Source organism: Cydia strobilella, chromosome Z (genome assembly GCF_947568885.1).
Source record: "Cydia strobilella chromosome Z, ilCydStro3.1, whole genome shotgun sequence".
Classification (NCBI taxonomy): Eukaryota; Metazoa; Arthropoda; class Insecta; order Lepidoptera; family Tortricidae; genus Cydia; species Cydia strobilella.
Window position 1 is genome coordinate 39,588,396 of NC_086068.1, and position 15,135 is coordinate 39,603,530.

Below are 15,135 nucleotides of genomic sequence, written 5' to 3' on the forward strand. Positions count from 1 at the left end.
TTTTAGCGTACTTCTTCAATAAAGCTTTAGATCTTTTAAGCCTTAAAGCTTTAAGCCGACCATTGAGAAGATGGCCAGTTTTTCGTTTATAAGCACGAAGTCTCAGGTCTTGATTAAGCACTCTTTTCACTGTGTTTTTGCTCAAACCCATCTGGAGGGCCATAACTTTTTGTTTCCTAGCGGGATTTCTGGCAATGCGTGCCCTAATTGCTTGTACAACCGCTGGAATCCTAGCTGTACGCGGACGACCGCTTCTTTTCTTGTCATTTAAACTAGAGACCTCACTGTATCTTTCTATGGTACGATACACAAATCTTAGAGAATTTTAAATTTTCAATTAGCTTAAAAATTTTAGTCGGCGAGTGACCACGACGATATAGTGCAATTATTGCAGTACGGCTATCTTTAAGCGTCCACTCCATGTTGAAGAAAACAGAAAATTGCAAAATTATACTACTCAAATATTTAATAAAGATTCGAAATTCAAATGCAGAACGGTTTTTGTTTTAGGAGTTCCAAATTTAAATTTTAAAGGCCAGTGACAGAACTTATGAGCCGACTAGGTATAATCAAACTCCTGCATGGAGATCCACCACCTAGCGACTCTCGGTATTAAATCGCGTTTGAGAAAGGTCGCCCTAAGAGAGTTACAGTCTGTGAATATTCTAAATGTGATCCCAATAAGATATACCCGAAACCTTTGTAACGATGCCACAACCGCTAACGTTTCGAGTTCATATGACGTCATGTGCTGTTCTTCGGGAGTAGTTTGACGGCTAAAATAAGCTACAGGTTTGAGAATCCCGTCGTTATTCCTCTGCATTAGTATGCCTGCAATTCCGATTTTACACGCGTCAGTATGGACTTCAGTAACCGCCTTTGGATCATATAGCGACAGAGTAGGTTTTCTGACTAGTTCATTTTTCAAGGTTGGAAATGCGTGCATCTGAGATTCACCCCAAACCCACGGTGTATCTTTCTTAAGTAAAACAGTAAGTGGTTTTGCAATAACCGCAAAGTTTCTCACAAAACGTCTAAAGAAACTACACAAGCCTACAAACTGTCTAACTCCGTGTTGATTTCGAGGCTGAGGAAAATCCTGAACCGCCTGTACTTTACGCGCGCCTGGTTTTATTCCCTCTGAGCTTAATTCAAATCCAAGATAGTCTACATTTCTACTAAGAAAACAACATTTAGACAGTTTGAGCGTTAGTCCCGCTTTTTCTAACAATTGAAGAACTGATTCTAATTTAGTGATACCCTCGTCAATAGTTTTGGAGGGTATTATAATATCATTCATATAAGCCGATGCTATTTTACTAGTCCTATCTGACGAGTTATTATCTCTTTCAACACGATTGTTAACTGTACCTAGTACCGAGTGAACCATACGCATGAACGTCGACGGCGCGTTGACGAGGCCGAAAGGCATTCTTTTAAATTCAAATTGGCCATCAGGGGTCACGAAACTTGTTTTAGGCCTATCGCCTTCTTTTACCCCAATCTGGTAATACCCAGACGCTAGGTCAAGAGTAGTATAAAAGTTGAACCCTGATAACTCATCCAGCAGATCATCGATCATAGGTAGTGGGAAATTTTCTTTTATAGTCTTTCTGTTGAGGGTCCTATAGTCCACACAAAGCCTAACATCACCGGTCTTCTTCTTAACGAGGACTATAGGGCTCGCATAGGGGGATGTTGAAGACTGAACTATATCATAATCAATAAGTTCTTGTACCATCCCTCTTACCTTTTCTCTTTCAACAAAAGGTAACCTATACGGACGATATACCACCGGTTCATCATCTCTTAATTGGATTGTCATTGCAACCAAATCTGTTCTACCTAGTTCTTGTAAATTAAATGCAACAGTCTTACGATATCTATTAAGTAAGGCTAGTAACTTTATTGTAGTTTCATTGTCAAGTGTGTTAGACCCTAAATCTTCTGCTACAATAGGTTGCGTTGGTTGAACTACATTGACGCGCATAACCTTATTTAGTTTATCGCCAGGTTGAGCCTCTTCCGCGCGCTTACATCTGGCTAACAATGATCCTTTACAGAGGGTAAATGGCCTGGGTGACATCCCTTTAAGTAATGCTACCCCACTACCTTCAGTCACTGTGAACAGTCCCTGTACTATATAATGCTCACGCCCTGATTGGTAACGCGTACTACCATCGACGTAAACTTCTCCTGTATACTTGGGTTCTGTAATGAAATCAACAGCCGTCAACCCATCGACTGTGGTATCAGATGCGCAAATTAATTTAACCCTATAATCTAAATTATCTAAACTATATTCGAAACCACTTATTTGCAAACATGTACTATCTTTGTACACTACGATATGGGGTAGTTCGGTAAAGGTTTGCCCAACGAGTAGAGGTTTTTCTAAAAAATTATCCGGGACAATCAAACATGCTACGTATGCTTTTGCTGCGTCTACTTCTATTTCTAACGTGCATTTACCTAGCGGTCTAACTATGCCGTCACCGAATCCTTTCAAAGGATCTAACGTGGTACCATCTTCCCATAATAAGGACAATTCTCGCGCAAACTTTGCCGCGATCATTGTTTCTGCGCTACCAAAATCAACAAAACACTCGCAAACAACTTTATTAACTAAGGCTCGTTTAAAGTACTTAGAGGATTTTGTGTCAGATGCTTCTAATACACACATAACTGGTTTTGAGGTTTTGGTAGTATTTTCGACGTTCTTATTGGTTCGACAATTTTCAGTTAAGTGACCAAAACGCATGCATTTACCGCATTTTATAACTGGTTTAGGACACTGAGATTTATAATGTCCGTCTTGTAGACAGTTAAAGCACTTTAGACCTACCATCACTAGCCGTGTTCTTGTTGCCAAATTCTAATTTAGTCTCAGGTCTAACTTTTGCTCTACGGTCACCATACGAAGTATTCTTAGCGCTCTTCAAAAAAGGCAACAGCTGATCCGGACTATCGAAACGAGCTGCTTCAGCCCCTAAACGAACACTACGGTCGTCTATTCCAAACACTAAACAATCAACGGCCCTCTTGCCAGTAACCCCGCAGCGGTTTAACAACATTATCTTATCGTAGAAATATTCTTCTAATGAATCGTTAAACCTAGCACGTTTGGTAAGCATTGTCGTAAGTAACTGTCCATAATTATCATCACTAGGGAATGCTAGTTTCAACTTTTCCTGCCACTCTTGCCAGGAAAACATAACAGTCGAGAGGCCAGCGTACCATTTTTGAGCTAAACCCTTAAGTTTTGGTAACGCAAAGTGAACTGTTTGACGATCGTTCCAGTTATATATAACTGCGCACTCGTTCACTTTGTGTAACCACATCGCGATAGTCTGTTCCTTACAGGCTGGATCAAATTCGGGCACTGTATTTTGATTAGACAATTTTTCGTTAGAGCCTTTTTCGCTAATGGTACGCAAAGCCTCTACCAGTTGTAAAACGGTAACATTATTACTGTAAAAGACTCAGGAACTCTTAAACGACTTTTATTTGCTTCAGCAACAATTATTGTGTTTCATAAAAATCCAGATATAATTTTATCAATCAAAACGTCTGTCTCCGGCAACGTGTGCTGTCCCTTTCTAACCGCCCACCGGCCGTCATCCGCGAACGGTGCCTAAAACTATGGCGCCACTGTCAGTATACGTTGGCGGAGACTAGAATATCTATTAAAACAATTTAAATACTAATTTAATTATTATGATAGTTATTACATTACCAAATCAATGATAAATCCTAATATAAATAATACGGCGATTCTAACAATATTAAAAGAATGGAGCAATTCTTCATTGTAAATGACATAAAGGACGCAGCAAAAAAAGTAGCATTGTTAATCACATTAATCGGCCCAGAATGTTACGGCGTGCTCAACTGCTCAAAAGTTTGTTGTCCCCTGAGGTACCTAAAGATAAAACGTACGAAGAGCTAATAAAAACATTGAAGGAGTACTATGTAGAAAAGAAGAGCATTATTGCGCGGAGATTCGATTTCTACCGGTGCCAACAAAAAGAACAACAATCTATCAACGATTTTATGGTAGAAATAAAAAGAGTAGCTGCTAAATGTGATTTTAAAACTTTCCTGGATCAGGCCTCCTTCACTCGCTCAAAGCCACGCGCTATATGCCTACCGCTCGGCGTATCGTCGACGATATAATCGACAGAGGGCCGCCGAACGCCCGCCTGAGCGCTCGCACCGCACGTTTCCCGCGCTTACGCTTCGAAATGCCGAAACCACGTAATTATTGTGCAGTAGATGGGTGTAAAAGTCAAAAAACAAAAGAAAATTTGTCGTTTTTTTAGGGTTCCTTACCCAAAGGGTAAAAACGGCACCCTATTACCAAAGATAGATATAACTCCGTAATAGATGGATACAGTCTAAGGAAAAAACGTGCCTCGAAAATCAAGAAAATTTGATTCTCGTTCAGAGGGCGCTACTAGTTTTGGCCTACAATCGTATAGATGGCGTTGACGGTTTCGTTTGTTATTTAACAATTTTAACGCATATCAGTGAAAGAACATGGGTCAAAATCATAAAAAAATTTAATGCAAAAAAAAAACATTTATCTATATTTAAATACATTCTATCGTATTTTTATAAATCTTCATTTTTAGTTTTAAAGTGTGTCGACAGATGGCAGTGAATTTACTGGGGTTACAAAATTTGCTGACAGTACCGCTCTAGTATAAGGTACTCTATGCTATTACTAAGACTCCGCTGCCGCTGTCCGTCTGTCACCAGGCTGTATCTCATGAACCGTGATAGCTAGACAGTTGAAATTTTCACAGATGATGTATTTCTGTTGCCGCTATAACAACAAATACTAAAAAGTACGGAACCCTCGGTGGGCGAGTCCGACTCGCACTTGGCCGGTTTTTTCATTTCCGAGAGACGAAGAAAGGTGAGTAGTATTTTAAATCTATCTTTATGAATTTTGTCACTATTTATTTCTTTGAACATAAGTAAATAAATCGTAAATTAAGGAGTTTTTTGAGTCGGGTATTATAAGTGTTGTTTTTAAATATTTGATTGACTAATATAAAATATGGTTGATTCGCAACATTCGTTTTATTACAATAATAACATAAGTAACAGTACAACCCTAGCGCATTCTTACGATGACGCGTTGGCACGTGGCTCGCACGGCGAGCAAGGCAGTCTCGACTCTTTGTGCGCATACTTATGGTACATTTCTTCTCGTCCTGAGCAGCAGGTATTATTATTAAGATTTTGTAGGCTATTATAGAGTAGGTATTTTCGCTTTTGTATGGGAATGATGTATCTGTTACGTAGTAACTATTTATTAATCTGTGCCTGGATGACGCATTAAGAGACAAATTAGTATGTGGATTAAAAAATGAAAACATTATTAGTAAACTATTAGCAGAGGAGAGGTTGACCTTACAAAGGGCAATTAAGTTAGTGACTGCTCTAGAAAGCGCCGCAAAAGACACAAAAAATATTCAACCAGAGGTAGAAAACATACAAATGGTCAATCAAAAGAAGAAAACAATCAACAAGACCCCGGCACCCAATAGATCAGGATACAACTCTTCCTACAACAATAATCCAGGGAGATTAGAAAGCAGATGCTGTGGTGGTTCACATTCTACAGACAGATGCTACAAAAAAGATTGTGTTTGCTTCGTTTGCAAGAAACAAGGGCATTTGGCTCACAAATGCCGTTATCGGTTATAGAAATATCAGAAATGTAGATCAAGGACCTGTGGTAATGGAAAGCAGGCAGGAGCGAAGTGCATACAAGCCGGAGGAAAATGAAGTACTGGGCAGCATCGGCAATGTGTCGGAAGAGGATTGTGCAGAGCTCCTTTTGTGACTAGGTAACAGAAAATTGAAGATGGAGATTGACACTGGAGCTTGTAAGTCTGTGATTCATCTGAAAGACTATAAAAAATACTTTTCAAAGTATAAACTAAGAAAGTGTTTAGTTAAGTTAGGCTGTTTCAGGAAATCCTTTGTTAGTGCTCGGGGCTATAAAGATAGAACCCAGAAATGTTGTAATTGAAGTTACCGTAAACACTAAGATGTACCTAAGTAGGCTATGTTTAACTTAGTATGTAATTAGATAAGACTACCCACCTGTTTTAAGGGAGTCCCCTCTGCCAACAAACTGTCATGCAGTTTGGCAGAAGAAATTAATGTAAGATAGGGTTTATTTCGTCTGAATAAATGATTTATTTTATTTTTTATTTATTATTTATGTAAGTAGAGATTTATACCTCATAGTAATTGACTGTGATAGTTATTTTAAACCTTTAGTAGGTAGAAATTGGTTGAAAATATTATTTCTTAACTGGCAAGAAAGATTTAAGCTTCACAAAATAGGTTATATACAAAAAGAGGGGATAACTCAAAATAAAAATGTTGATTGAAAGTGTTAAAAATAAATATAAGTGTGTGTTTGATAAAGATAGATCCTCACATATTGTAAACATGCAGGCTACTTTGAAGCTTATGGTAGAAGAGCCGGCAGTAAAGTTTCGAACCAACGTGATACCGCGATGAGATGCACAATGGTTTCCCATAAAAGTGATGCTAAGTCCGAATTTGATAGTCTGCCACGGTGGAACTTGCCGAAAGTACAAAAAAGATAGCCACTTCCGGTGCGAAAAAGGGGGGGTCATTTAACCCATCTGATACTGCAATAATAGCTATGGCATCAGTTAGAAATTTACTGGTAGATACAGAAAAGCGAAATCTGCCAGTATGATTCCTGCCGGAAGTGCTTGGCATACGCTCTCAAAGGTGACCATCGGGACCCCTAAATTAACCCATCTGATACCAGCATGAAGCCAATTCCAGTCGGTAGATATGAACCTTCTCTTCAGGAATATATAAGTCTGCCAGGGCGTTTTCTGCCGAAACACCTTGACATACGAGATTATGTAAGCAACATCCGTGGAACCCGTATTTTGGAATTGTACAGATTACAGACATTTTAATTATTGCAGGCTTATGATTTATTACCTAATGCTTATATTTGTATATTTTTATGTCATTAATAACATATATTTCAAATTTATTAATATACACAATATAATTTGGGCATTAATTTAATACCTGCTTATGGCTTTGTACTTCTTTGTTTGCCTTATAAAGGTGCTAACAAATTAGCTACCGATATCTTTACAGTTGATAGTACTCGGCTCCTGAAGTATATGTAAGTATGAAACATTATCGGTTTAATGATGTTATTTTGAGAAAATTAGAAAACAAATTTGCTTTGTAAAAAAACTCTGTTAATGAGATAATTAAATGAGACCTCATTGAACAGATTCTAAAACCTCTTTTAAATATAAAACTTAACTGGCCACTTCACGTTGATAAATCAAATGACACGTTGACAGTGACATTTAAGACAAACAAGCAGTTAAATACATGATGATTATTTTTTAGATAGAATTATAGTTTATTTATTTTGTTCGATAAATAAAATACAAATTATGAGAAATTTTCTTAATTTCTATTAAAAGTTAATTGTTCTAGTGTTAAGTACCATCTTGTATAATTTATGTAGCTAATTTGTTAGCACCTTATATATAAATAATAAAATAATTTTAAATTACAATGTCCTTTATTAACCAAAATGAACAAATATATTATTATCCGGGGGCACGGCCGTGCCCCCGCCAAGACGAGAAAGGCAGTGCATATCTTTTCTCGGCACGTTTCGCCGTATTTTCGAACTCTCGTAGCTTCGCCTTGGACAATGCTAGAGATCTGTAATTTTTTGTATACCATGTACTCAGTAGACTTATCAAAAACACCAAGTTTTATTAAGCTACCTATTATACTTAAAATTTTATAGTACCTTAATTTTCACTGTCCGAAACACATGAAATTCGCGTCATAGAAAATACAGACTACTTCCTGAAGTCTTAGAAGGCTAAAATTTGGCATGTAGGGATGGATCTGTATGCAGACACATATGGTGACCAGAAATCTGTAACTTTCGCCCTGCAACCCCTTAAAATGGGGGTACCTAAAAATACCTCTAATCCTGAAAACATTGGTTCCTGAAGTCCTAGAATCGTGAAATTTTGTGTGGTAGCAGTGATCGGAATGCTAATACAAAAACAACAGTAAAAAAAAACAAAAAGTTTTCGAAGTACCGATTTGAACCAGGTTCACGTAAACCAGCCAAATAGCGCCCTCTATATTGGCACTGTTTTTTGTCGTAAACTTTTCAAAACCTTACTTCAAACACAAGCGCTGGTGGCCTAGCGGTAAGAGCGTGCGACTTTCAATCCGGATCCGGAGGTCGCGGATCTAACCCCGGCCCGGCTTAATGTTAACAGAAGGCTGGTTGAAAAAAGTGATCGTATCTACATACATGTAGATGTAGAAGCTTATATAGCTAAGTGCAGTGCCACACTATGACACTACGGATTGGTTATGAACTTCAGCTATGTTATTATATAATGACATAGCTGAACTAAGCTCATAGAGTAATTCTGCAAGTACACAAGAGTTTCGGTAGATGTCACCTTAATTAGTTTAATTATTATATCACAGAATTGAGAGAATTAATCTATCTAGATTAGGTAAGTATTAGGTATTTGCTTTGGTATTTGTATGGACTAATACCTACTTATTGTACCTTGTTAAGATAGGTTTTAACAGTCGCTTTTCCGGAAAGGAAACATCGCGAGGAAACGGGACTAATCCTAATAATGGCAGTCGCTTTCGTAAAAAATTGTACCTTGATATTAGTTGCCAAGCGGACCCCAAGCTCCCATGAGCCGTGGCGTGGCTAAAAATGCCGGGATAACGCGAGGAAGATGATGGACTTTAAGCACAAGGGAAATTCTGTGAGCTGTACAACCTCGCGAACAAAGCCGAACTTGTTTAGCAGTTAAATTGTCTGAATACGAAGGCCGATGGCGAGCACTTCGCAAGTAGGTGTTTGTGGAAGTCGCAAGAACCATGCATGCATACACTTGTAGGTACTAAAGTTTTGTGTTTGAACACTACAGAAGCGCGTCTCTCTTGGTCACTTCTGACCTTAATATCTTCGCGGAGCTCGACCTTCGGCCAAACCGTTCGCCATGAAGATACTTGGAGACGTTGCGGGTAGCGTGTACCTGTCATACGCTCCGGGTATACGGCCTTCAGTAGCCAAAATGGCAAAAACGGAATCCTTACAGTTTTGTTTAGTCCGTCTGTCCGTCCGGTCTTCCGTCTGTCTGTCCATATGTGACAGCCATTTTGGAACATTATGTATATTTTGTGAGCAGACTATGATCAGTTGTTTTATAAACTACATTACATACTCGACTGACGACGTTCATGTGACTCGTATTCTCACGTAACAAAATATTATTAATTAAATTAAATTTTCCGTATTGTGCTGCACAATTTATTTGTGCAGTATTCAGCGAAAGGTGAATATAGGTATATGTAGCAGGGACCGGACAACCCTTTCCGCGATAAAACCCTTTCAATGGGCGACACTTAAACACGGCTAACACATTGAAAGACTTTCCCTTTTGAACTGCAAGCCCATTCATACCCTTACCTTTGACTAACCCTTACCGAAAAGCTAACCAAAAATAAGGCTAGCTCTTAATAAGGGTTACCCTTATCTTTAAGCGCTTTTTATAAAGGTTTCCCTTTGCGTGAAAGAGACAGGATTAGTATATATCTACGGTAGTGTATGAAAAGGAAAGAAAATACGTGCCTAGTCAAAGGACGCCGCCGTCGCCGCCGACGATCGCTCGTATTCGAAGTAATGTGTGCTTTATGAACAAGGTAGACGATTTAAATTAGCACGCTCATATGCTAAAAGGAAAGCCCTTTATAAGGCTAACCCTTATAAGCAATATGCAAGGTGTTGGTGAGCGGATGATAATGGTTTTATAAGGGTATTTGGGCTACCGATTACTCAAATGTGGTAGCTTTATATAAGGGTTTTTAAAAGCAAAACAAAGGGTTTCGTCTGGCAAAGGGTATGGTGAGTTAAGCCTTATGCAATACCCTTATAAAACCCCGATAAGGGATAGCAGGCCAGTCCCTGATATGTAGTCACATCATAATAGGAAGTTTGCAGGCACATACGACTTTTTTGTTTTCGGATGTCACAGTACCATCAAACAGTTCCTAACGATTTAGAAACTCGCATGCGTGTAGAGATCTCGAAACACCAGAGTAACGCGACCGTAAGATCCGTAACAATGTATGCATATTCGGAGAGCTCATTTATATACCGGTTTCTTTACCTCTTGACTCACGTGTGATAAGTGAGCTATTTTAATATTTTTTAAATAAATTCTGCTCACAAAATTTCCCGAAAATAAGTTGAGTAATACGTACGACTTACACAGAAGAACAGCCGGAGACTAGAAAATATTTTTAAAATATTTTTGCCCAACTGTAACGAATACCTACGCTTAGCTCGCACTTCGCACTCGCTAAATTCAAATTTTAATTTAAAAAATATTGTCTGGGGATCAAACTCGAATCGTCGCACTACAAAGCCGCGGTTTTCCAACAGCACTGCGATAGCACGTACGTACCCACACAAAATTCACAAAAATCGGTTGAGTGAGCTGAATCGGAGACCTTAACCAACGCTTAGGTCATTAAAAACAATTCCGATTATGATAATAATGCTTTAAAATTTCTAGAAACTTACAATTTATAATACACAAAATTCCTGACTTATAATTTATATAGGCTCTACATAGATGGCGCTAGCAATACGTAACTTTTATAAAATTTTGATAAAATCCAATGTTAAAATGTTTTAGAATTATGCCGGCTTATATATGATCCCGTAGATTCTATAAACGAATAAGTCATTTCTAGCTGGTATATCAACTCTTACAAAAATTAATGAAATCCCACCAAAAACATTTCATGTAAAGTGTTGCCAAGACTAGGCGCATAAAGCTTTTACACTCAAAAGCTATCAGATCCCGTAGTAGGTACCAAGACTTTTACTCTGTAAGTCCTAACTTTATTAGCTCTAACTGTATAAAGCCAACATCTTGGTCAAACGTACAGTACGGCTTGGCCGTTTCGTTGCTGTCAAATGGACAAATTGGACAATCCCTTAATGACACTCAGAATTTGAAAGATTTGTGTAACTAGAACTACTTTGTACAACAAGTCCACCGAGTGAGTGTTTATGTACTTATATAGATAGGATATACATACATACTTATATAGATAAATATATACTTAAATACATAGATAACAACCATGACTCAGGAATAAATATAAGTTTTCATCACACAAATATATGCCCATATCGGAATTCGAACCCAAGACCATCGGCTTTGCAGGCAGTAAGCAGGCCAGACCGGTCGTCAATAGATTAGTTATCTCAATTTGTTGTGTTATAAAACAACACCCTGAATGTTAAACTACGTCATTTTTGCGTCAACGTCAAGAAGTGTAGGGGAGAGGTGGGCATGACGGGATACTTAATGTTTCAAGTCCAATAAAACTGAAAATGCTATTCTTTTTAAGTTTTTGTTATTTTTATTTTTATCTTTGGTAATCAGTCTTTCATAATCAACACTTACTAGGAACTCTCTAGTTAGATAATTAAATTAAAAATAAATTAAATTGGCCAAAAGTGCCTACTCTCCATCTTGCCCCCCAGGTATGGTAAGATGGGGAACCCCTAGGGGACAAGATAAGAATGATTCATAGAAATATTATATTTAGGGCCTAAACAAAACTTCAATATTTGGCTATTGAGTCCATCGTCTGATAACTTCTCACGAACTGTTTTACTTTTATTTCTTAAGTCGTCTGAGGGACAGAAAATGTGTTTACAGCTAACATGTACCCCATCTTTCCTTTATAACAGCATCCACCGCTTTTTTCTTGGCCTCTAACCACTCTCCTCTATTTGACTTCCTTTTATACTTTTTCACCGTTCTACAAGAGAAGAATAAATAAATTCAAATCCGCAATTCTTCATCAGTTTATCACATTAAAACTACGGCCGTCAAGATGTACGCCATCTTGCCCCATGTGCCTAATGAAATTTGAAAGTAAAAAAAAAAACCGTACTTGAAACCAAACAAGTCCTTAGCTATTGGCGTGATTGCTGGGCCATAGGAATAAATTAACAGTATATATGTGCTGGTGATAATAAGGAAACAAACGCAAACCAAACAAAACACAAAAACCGGCCAAGTGCGAGTCGGACTCGCGCACGTAACTCCGTACCATAATACCATTACGCAAAAAACGGCAAAAAAGTCATGTTTGTTGTATGGGAACCTAACTTAAATATTTATTATATTTCTCAAGCTTCATTATTCAGATATAAAAACCAGGTAGTCCTTTAACCTACTAGGCAACTCATCGCATGTTTGAAGTAGGTAGCAAAAACTTTAACTCAAACAGGTCTATCCCTACTTTTCCACCTAGTCTTGATGGGGCGCGCGGCTTGCCGCCATTGCTCATTCTTTATTCTTGCGAGGCAACGAACGCACGTAAAATCATAATTTTGATTCAAAGTCGTTTAAAATGCCTATACGTAGTGCACTTAGTGCAGTCATTATACGATTTATATGAGAATACGAGATGTAAGCTGTGGGATTATTCGTTTCATATTCGTTGTGCAATATAAAATATATTTGTTATTAAAATTGTTCATCATCCTGGAGGTTATTCGAGAACTAACTCGAAGTAATAAATCATCCTGGGGGTTGGTCGTGAATCAACACGAAGGAATAAATCATCCTGGGGGTTGGTCGTGAACCAACACGAAGGAAAAAAATATCTTGGGGGTTGGTCGTGAACCAACACGATGGAAAGTCTGTTCGTACTTCGAACACCGATTGCGCCCGGGGGTTGGTCGTGAACCAACCAAAGGTTTAATTAAGATCGGACAGCGCGCAACGAAACAAAGGGCCCTAATTAATCATATTGTGTTGTGTTAAAGAGACGAGAGAGGCTTTCTTTTTATTTGGTTTTAGATGGCCCAACAGAAGAAACTCAAGCAAAATTGCCGAGTGATAGTAGATTCTTCAGATCCTGAAGAAAAATCAGATACTTACTTAAGTGTAACTATTTTAACTATTTTTGTAAAAAACTTACACTTTGTGATCAAATACCTTCCATTTACTTAGTACCGCGCGGGCCGTGAGTCCACGACTGGTAACTATAAACCTGGAGGGCGGCCTAGAGTCGTCACGAAGATAGAACTTGCTTGGGGTTGGCCGTGAGTCAACACGATAGCAACGCATAACACAATTTAATAAATCTATAGCGGTTCTCGATCAAAACCACGCACATTTTAAAACACCAAGTTCAAGTTTTTCTATGTGCAATAAAGAATTATCTTTTAAGTTCAAGTTCAAATATACTTTATTCATGTAGGCCTATTTATGTAATCTAAAACCTTACGGGTTTTATTTTGAAAAACATTCGAAGTCTACCCTCGAATTAAAAATATTTCTTTTAAATTTTTTCACCAGCGCTCCGCGGTTCATTTTTGATTTGTGCGTGTCAGAGACACGTCGGTCTAGCTGCCGAAATGTTCGGCACAAGACTACATTGCCTTTTAAAATAAATCCTTACATATAAAATATATTTGGATTTTTAATATCCAATTATATGTGACAGAATAAATTTTACTCACACCTAACCCATAGTACGGTACTTTTATCCGCCCAGAGGTTGAATTTGAATAAACACGAGACTACCTCGTAAATTTATAATTGAAACGATACAATAGTACCTATATTGTTTTTATATTACCCACATAAGTATAACTTGTCTCTAAAAGTGGGAATTGCTAAATAGGTGTACCTACATCACGTCACGTGATGTGAATCTGATCGAAATTCCTAAACTTAAGCTGGATAAAATCTCTTTTACCACAAATGAAATGGAATAAACTAAGTGGTAATACCCTGCACAATGCATATATTTTGGTGACAATTTTTGAATGTTTATATATGCATATAACCATACAAATTATCGGGATACGTACGCCAATATTGTTATGGGATACATAAAAATATAAATATATGTATAATACCGTGATCGCTTAAAGGCATAGGCGATGTCAGTATCTAAGTACCTTGTGTCTGCTTAAAAATATGATTTTACTTTTTTAAGTGATATTGAATAATTAAATAATTTGAATCATCCAATTGTAACAAAGACACCTAACTGAATTGAATTACAGGAAAATGGGTTTATTCATCATTATCTATCTAATAAACCCAATGAAACAATTTGTGAGTACTGAATATGAAAGAAAGAAAGAAAGAAAGAAAATAACTTTATTTTGCATGAAATATGGTACAAAAGGTGGTCAGACAATATTATACAGAAGTAACACATATTTCACCAGCATCTGGCATGCAAAAAACTAAACTTACAACTAAACCTAAGAAACAAACGCAAACACGTTTTACGCTTATTTCTTCATAAATACAAGTTCATGCCGAAGCTTGACAAAGTGACCATTAGAGTACCATCTAACTGAGTTAATGATAAAGCGGTTTCGGTACAATTTGGCTAAAAACACACGAATATATTTGTTCGCATCTCTCACAGATATTTAATATTTATTTTTATGGTCGTAAATAATGGGTAACTAGGTAAATACCTATTAACCTGTACCAAAACGATTACCTTCCGATTATCTTTTAAAGGATAACCCTCAGATTATGCACATAAAAATATAAATACATAATTAAGAACCTATGGTTCAACTCTCATGTGTCGGTCGCGATACTCTTTCAGCCATCATCAATACGATGGTACCATGCAATACGTTTTTGCCAAGTTTAAAATATATGTACCTTGATATTATAAGTTTAGTAACTGTAGTTGGTGGGGACCCACCACTTGCAATACCGCTATGTCATTAATATAGCACATTCATGACATAAGTCATGGATTAAAATATTAAGATGAATCCACTTAATATAATATTTGTTTTCTGAACTCTCAATACAACCATAGTAGCAATACAGCAAAGGCAATTTTTTTTATTATTTCGGCTTTAATGTTTACATTTTAAAATTATACAACATTACGTCGCACAGTCTTTCGTTCCTTGCAGAGCGAATACTTGAATGGAGGGCATAAGTTTTTAGATTTGATGCTTAATATCTG